Source organism: Procambarus clarkii, chromosome 38, assembly GCF_040958095.1.
Source record: "Procambarus clarkii isolate CNS0578487 chromosome 38, FALCON_Pclarkii_2.0, whole genome shotgun sequence".
Classification (NCBI taxonomy): domain Eukaryota; kingdom Metazoa; phylum Arthropoda; class Malacostraca; order Decapoda; family Cambaridae; genus Procambarus; species Procambarus clarkii.
The window spans coordinates 9,140,075-9,146,808 of NC_091187.1; positions in this window are offsets into that span (position 1 = coordinate 9,140,075).

Here is a 6,734-nt window from a genome sequence, read left to right on the forward strand (position 1 = left end):
GGCTATAGGCACATCTGGGTGGCACAGTGCATGTCTGGCCTTGGCTATAGGCACATCTGGGTGGCACAGTGCATGTCTGGCCTTGGCTATAGTCACATATGGGTGGCACAGTGCATGTCTGGCCTTGGCTATAGGCACATCTGGGTGGCACAGTGCATGTCTGACCTTGGCTATAGGCACATCTGGGTGGCACAGTGCATATCTGGCCTCGGCTATAGGCACATCTGGGTGGCACAGTGCATGTCTGGCAGGAGTGGCATGCTCCGGCCGGCGGGGTGGAAGGTCTCCATCCCCAACCCCTCCCGTGGTGGGGACCGAAGCCAGCACCGCCTCCCTACCCACCCAGGGTCAACAATACCCCCTCCCTCAGGGTCTACCCCCAGGGAGGGAAGGTATCAGTGAAGGCGCGGGCAATTTAACGCTCTGTAGAGCGCCAGCCTCCACCACAACAAATAGATTTGCAACAACAGCAAACTCGGGTACGTGAGTTAGAAGAGATTCGCCGTCGGCATCAAGCTGATACGTTGACAGTTGAGGTGACGCACGAGCACAAGCTGAAGGAAGTATGGCAACGCTGTCATCTTGAAGACCAATTCAATAGCTTTCTTTATTATGCACCCTATACCCATCCCGTGGGCGGTGGTGGAAAGGGTTACAGAGGCACATGATGTGTTCAGGAACTGTACCACAGAGTTCGTGTTCGGCAACTTTACAGTCGTGTGCTCCACACCCACCCAACTGGGCGGCAACTTTACAGTCGTGTGCTCCACACCCACCCAACTGGGCGGCAACTTTACAGTCGTGTGCTCCACACCCACCCAACTGGGCGGCAGCTTTACAGTCGTGTGCTCCACACCCACCCAACTGGGCGGCAACTTTACAGTCGTGTGCTCCACACCCACCCAACTGGGCGGCAACTTTACAGTCGTGTGCTCCACACCCACCCAACTGGGCGGCAACTTTACAGTCGTGTGCTCCACACCCACCCAACTGGGCGGCAACTTTACAGTCATGTGCTCCACACCCACCCAACTTGGCGGCAGCTTTACAGTCATGTGCTCCACACCCACACAACTGGGCGGCAGCTTTACAGTCATGTGCTCCACACCCACCCAACTGGGCGGCAGCTTTACAGTCATGTGCTCCACACCCACCCAACTGGGCGGCAGCTTTACAGTCATGTGCTCCACACCCACCCAACTGGGCGGCAGCTTTACAGTCATGTGCTTCACACCCACCCAACTGGGCGGCAGCTTTACAGTCATGTGCTGCACACCCACCCAACTGGGCGGCAGCTTTACAGTCATGTGCTCCACACCCACCCAACTGGGCGGCAGCTTTACAGTCATGTGCTTCACACCCACCCAACTGGGCGGCAGCTTTACAGTCATGTGCTGCACACCCACCCAACTGGGCGGCAGCTTTACAGTCATGTGCTCCACACCCACCCAACTGGATGGCAGCTTTACAGTCATGTGCTCCACACCCACCCAACTGGATGGCAGCTTTACAGTCATGTGCTCCACACCCACCCAACTGGGCGGCAACTTTACAGTCGTGTGCTCCACACCCACCCAACTGGGCGGCAGCTTTACAGTCATGTGCTCCACACCCACCCAACTGGGCGGCTGCTTTACAGTCATGTGCTCCACACCCACCCAACTGGGCGGCTGCTTTACAGTCATGTGCATGCATTACCTACATTAAACAATTTTGGATACTTCGCTAAGATTCCTGGCAGCACATCATTATGAATGAAGTACTTACACATTTCTTGGACACTATTGATGGTGTTATCTCTGAATTCCGCGATTTTTTCACATTTTCACATTATATAATGACGCAAAGTATGAGAATAGTTCTGCTGACAGAGTTTACATTTAGTCAAATCTACATCAGCAGATGTTACAAACTCCCAGAGGTACTTGTAGTCGAGCCTAAGCCTAGCAGTGGTAACATCTAGAAGTCTGCTAACATTATTGGATGACCTATAGACGTGCGGTTCTTCCTGCATAATAGAATGATGATAGATGGAGCAAGTAAGTAATAATCAAAGAAGGCATCAAGCCGGGAAGGTTATGTAGCGACTGGTTTGAATTTCACTTTGTCTCAAGTCTCGAGATTTTGTTGATGTTCCCGGAATATTGCTGCCCTCAGGCTGCTCAACAGCTGTCCAAGATGGTAATCAATTCCTTCTTTACGAGCAAAAGTCTTGGCCAACTCATCAGTTCTATCGTGCATTCGGAGACCAATATGGGAAGGAATCCACAGGAGACAAACTCTGACTCCATCAGTGATTATTTCACTATATCTGTGTCTAGCTTCAGAGATAAGCACGTCACAGTTATGCCCTGGGGAGCTGAGGGCAGTCAAGGATGACAAGGAGTCACTTACAATTAGTGTGTCAACTTTGGATTCATATACGCGCTCGAGTGCAAGGATTATGGCAACCAATTCTGTCTGAAGAGTGGACACCATAGATGTAAAGTGCCTTGTATAGTGACTGTTGTGAGCCTCTTGTTGAATCACTTGTGATTCAAAAGATTATCGATGTGTATATGTATTTGTGTAAATGATTGTATACATATATATATATATATATATATATATATATATATATATATATATATATATATATATATATATATATATATATATATATATATATATATATATATATATATATATATACACACACATATAGACCAACAGTCTAACAGTGAAATAGTGAAAACTGTTTCACTGTTTTCACTGTTCCTCCAACAGTAAAAAGAAATGTACGAAAGATTGAGAAAATTCGTGTTAGAATTATTAATCTTACTTTTTCGGTCATATTTAATATATATATATATATATATATATATATATATATATATATATATATATATATATAATATATATATATATATATATATATATATATATATATATATATATATATAATGTATATATAACATTAATAATTGTGTAACTAGCTTCAAAATATTGTCACTTGGTAAGGTAAACGAACTCTGGGGTACAGTTCCTGAACATTATGTGCCTCTGTAACCCTTTCCACCACCGCACACGGGATGGGTATGGGGTGCATAATAAAGAAATTGAATTGGCACTTTTAACAGAATTTTCTCCTACTGGTCTATTCCATTCTATGCTAAATCTGATTTCTTTGTGATCACTGTTCCCTAGCTCACTCCCTATTTCGATGTCATTAATTTGCGTTTCCCTGTTAGTTAACACTAAATCTAAAATATTATTTCCCCGTGTTGGTTCCTTAATGTGTTGCGTAAGAAAGCAATCGTCAATTAATTCTAGAAAATCTTCTGCTTCATTATTCCCTGTTCTGTTCAACCAGTTTATTCCACTAAAATTAAAGTCACCCATGACGTAAATACTGTTAGATCTAGATGCTCTAGATATTTCATCCCATAGATGCTTTGCTTTGCTTCCATTCTGTCTAAATTTGGTGGCCTATATATAACTCCTATTATAATATTATTTGCTTTTTCGTTTAATTCTATCCAAATAGTTTCTGTGTGTAGCTCAGTTTGGATTCCTTCTTTGAGACTACATTTCAAATTGTCCCTAACATATATGGCTACTCCACCTCCTCGTCTAATATATCTATCTGTGTGAAATAGTTTAAATCCATTTATCTGATATTCAGCTAATAGTTCTCTATTTTCTACATTCATCCACGTTTCGGTAAGTGCAATAATATCTATTTTTTCCGAGCAGACAAGAGCATTTAAATAGTTTGTTTCTTAGACTTCTACTGTTAGTGTAATATACCCTAAGTGAATTGTTATTTTGAGGCCCTTCTCTTTCCCTGATCATTTTGCCAGTTTGTTCCCCCACGAACACATACTTTTATTACCTCCTTCCTCCAAATCAATTCCCATACCACTATCTACTAACAGTTTAAACCCAAACAAACACCTCTAACCACTGGTTCCAACGAGTTCGCAACAGCAACAACCCCAGCCCTCGATAGATGCACCCCATCACGAGCATACATTTCATTTCTTCCATAGAAGTGTTCCCAGTTGTCTATGAAAGATATTGCATTTGATTTACAATATGTGTCCAGCCGGCAATTGACACCAAGTGCCCTCGACATCCATTCATTTCCCACTCCCTTTCTTGGAAGAATGCCACATATGATCGGGATTCCTCCCTTGCTCCTAACTAATTCAATTGCTGATTTATACCTCTGAATCAGTTCCTCACTCCTAACTCGTCCAACATCATTTCCACCGACACTGATACAAATAATGGGTTTGTTCCCATTTCCAGCCATAATATCATTCATGTTGTTAACAATATCACCAATTCCAGCTCCCAGATAGCAGACCCTTAACCTGTTCCCCGCCTGTCTCTGCCACAAAAAGTTCTATCCAAACACTGGGAATCTCCCAAAAGCAAAATTCGCTTAGGTACTTCCTTTACTTTCTGAGCACTTTGAGGGACCTGCGCTCCCTTCGTTGTCTTCCCTATCGAGCCAACTGCAGGCTCACCACAGCACTCGTCTTCCAACATGGCGAATGAGTTAGAAGTCCTTAGGAGATCTGTAGGTGGCTTTCTCAGAGTCTTCTTAAGACCCCCCCGGTCCTTTACGACATTCCAAGACGAAGACTTCCTACTGCTCCTCTCCTCATTTGCTTTCCCTTGACGTTGTTTCGTCTGTCTTGGCTCCATCATGTGTCGGAGCTCCTCCCGCAGGGTGTCCACCTCTGCCCTCAGAGCTCCACTCAGCTCCCTCACTAGCACCAGTTCACTCACCACAACTTCCATTTTCAGTGTCAGGACAATTGGAGCTCCAGCTACACACCCTTTCTTGAGCTGGACGGTAGAGCGACAGTCTCGCGTCATGCAGGTCAGCGTTCAATCCCCGACTGTCCAAGTGGTTGGGCACCATTCCTTACCCCCCCCCCCATCTCAAATCCTGATCCCCTTCCTAGTGTTATATAGTCGTAATGACTTGGGCCTTTCCCCCGATAGTTCCCTTCCTTACACCCCCCTCTACCTAATCTAACAGATAATTTTAAGTAGTTATTTTGTAGCAAAATTTGAAGAATGTTAACAGGTTCATTGTAAAAAAAATTGAACATTAATAGGTACATTATAGTAAAATTTGCACTCTACGTATCAACCAAGATATAAGATGATAACAGTGATTACAATGGTGAGGTTATATGGCTTAGGCCTACACATTGGGGGCGCGGGTAGCACACAGTGTGAGTGTGGAGCATTAGGTAGGAACTGTGTGGAGGAATTTATGTACTTTTTGGTTTTACTTTTGAATAATGGGTAAGTTGGACAGCTTTTTAATTCATCAGGGAGTGAGTTCCACAGACCAGGTCCTTTTATTTGCATAGTGTTTACACAGATTAAGTGTTTCTATATTCTCTGTTATATTCTCACATTCTTCTGTATTCTCTGTTAACCCCCAATGTACCTTCTTGTATATAAATAAATAAATAAATAAATAAGTTTGACTCTGGGGATATCAAAGAGATATTTATGTCTGGTGTGGTGATTATTGGCTCAATTACATCTGTCAAGGAAGAGTTTCAGATCAGAATTTGCATTTATGATCAAGGTTTTGTACATGTATATGGCACAAGAGAATGTTTGGAGTGTGTTAATGTTTATCATGTTTAGTGATGTTAAACAGAAGGGTTGTATCTATTACATGTCTATAAGACTGTCTATTAAACAAGATGTCAATATACTCAGGAAATTATTAACAACACAACAATAGTGGTTATATTTCACTCCGGTGTCAGAGAAACACACATCGTCTTGAGGTTATCTTGAGATGATTTCAGGGCTTAGCGTCCCCGCGGCCCGGTCCTCGACCAGGCCTCCTTTTTGTTACACACCCCCCTGGAAGCAGCCCGAAGCAGCTGTCTAACTCCCAGGTACCTATTTACTGCACATAGGTCTAAATAAAACTTTCTGTAAGAAGAGTTATCAACATGCGTGAGAGATGTCGACGTCTGTGTTGAGAGGCCGGCCACTTGTGAGGGACAGTAGCCAGGTGTGGATACCTGCCCACACCTGCCTGGCCCGAGGTACAAGAGGCCGGCCACTTGTGAGGGACAGTAGCCAGGTGTGGATACCTGCCCACACCTGCCTGGCCCGAGGTACAAGAGGCCGGCCACTTGTGAGGGACAGTAGCCTGGTGTGGATACCTGCCCACACCTGCCTGGCCCGAGGTACAAGAGGCCGGCCACTTGTGAGGGACAGTAGCCAGGTGTGGATACCTGCCCACACCTGCCTGGCCCGAGGTACAAGAGGCCGGCCACTTGTGTGGGACAGTAGCCAGGTGTGGATACCTGCCCACACCTGCCTGGCCCGAGGTACAAGAGGCCGGCCACTTGTGTGGGACAGTAGCCAGGTGTGGATACCTGCCTGGCCCGAGGTACAAGAGGCCGGCCACTTGTGTGGGACAGTAGCCAGGTGTGGATACCTGCCTGGCCCGAGGTACAAGAGGCCGGCCACTTGTGTGGGACAGTAGCCAGGTGTGGATACCTGCCCACACCTGCCTGGCCCGAGGTACAAGAGGCCGGCCACTTGTCTGGGACAGTAGCCAGGTGTGGATACCTGCCCACACCTGCCTGCCCGAGGTACAAGAGGCCGGCAACTTGTTTGGGACAGTAGCCAGGTGTGGACACCTGCCCACACCTGCCTGGCCCGAGGTACAAGAGGCCGGCCACTTGTGTGGGACAGTA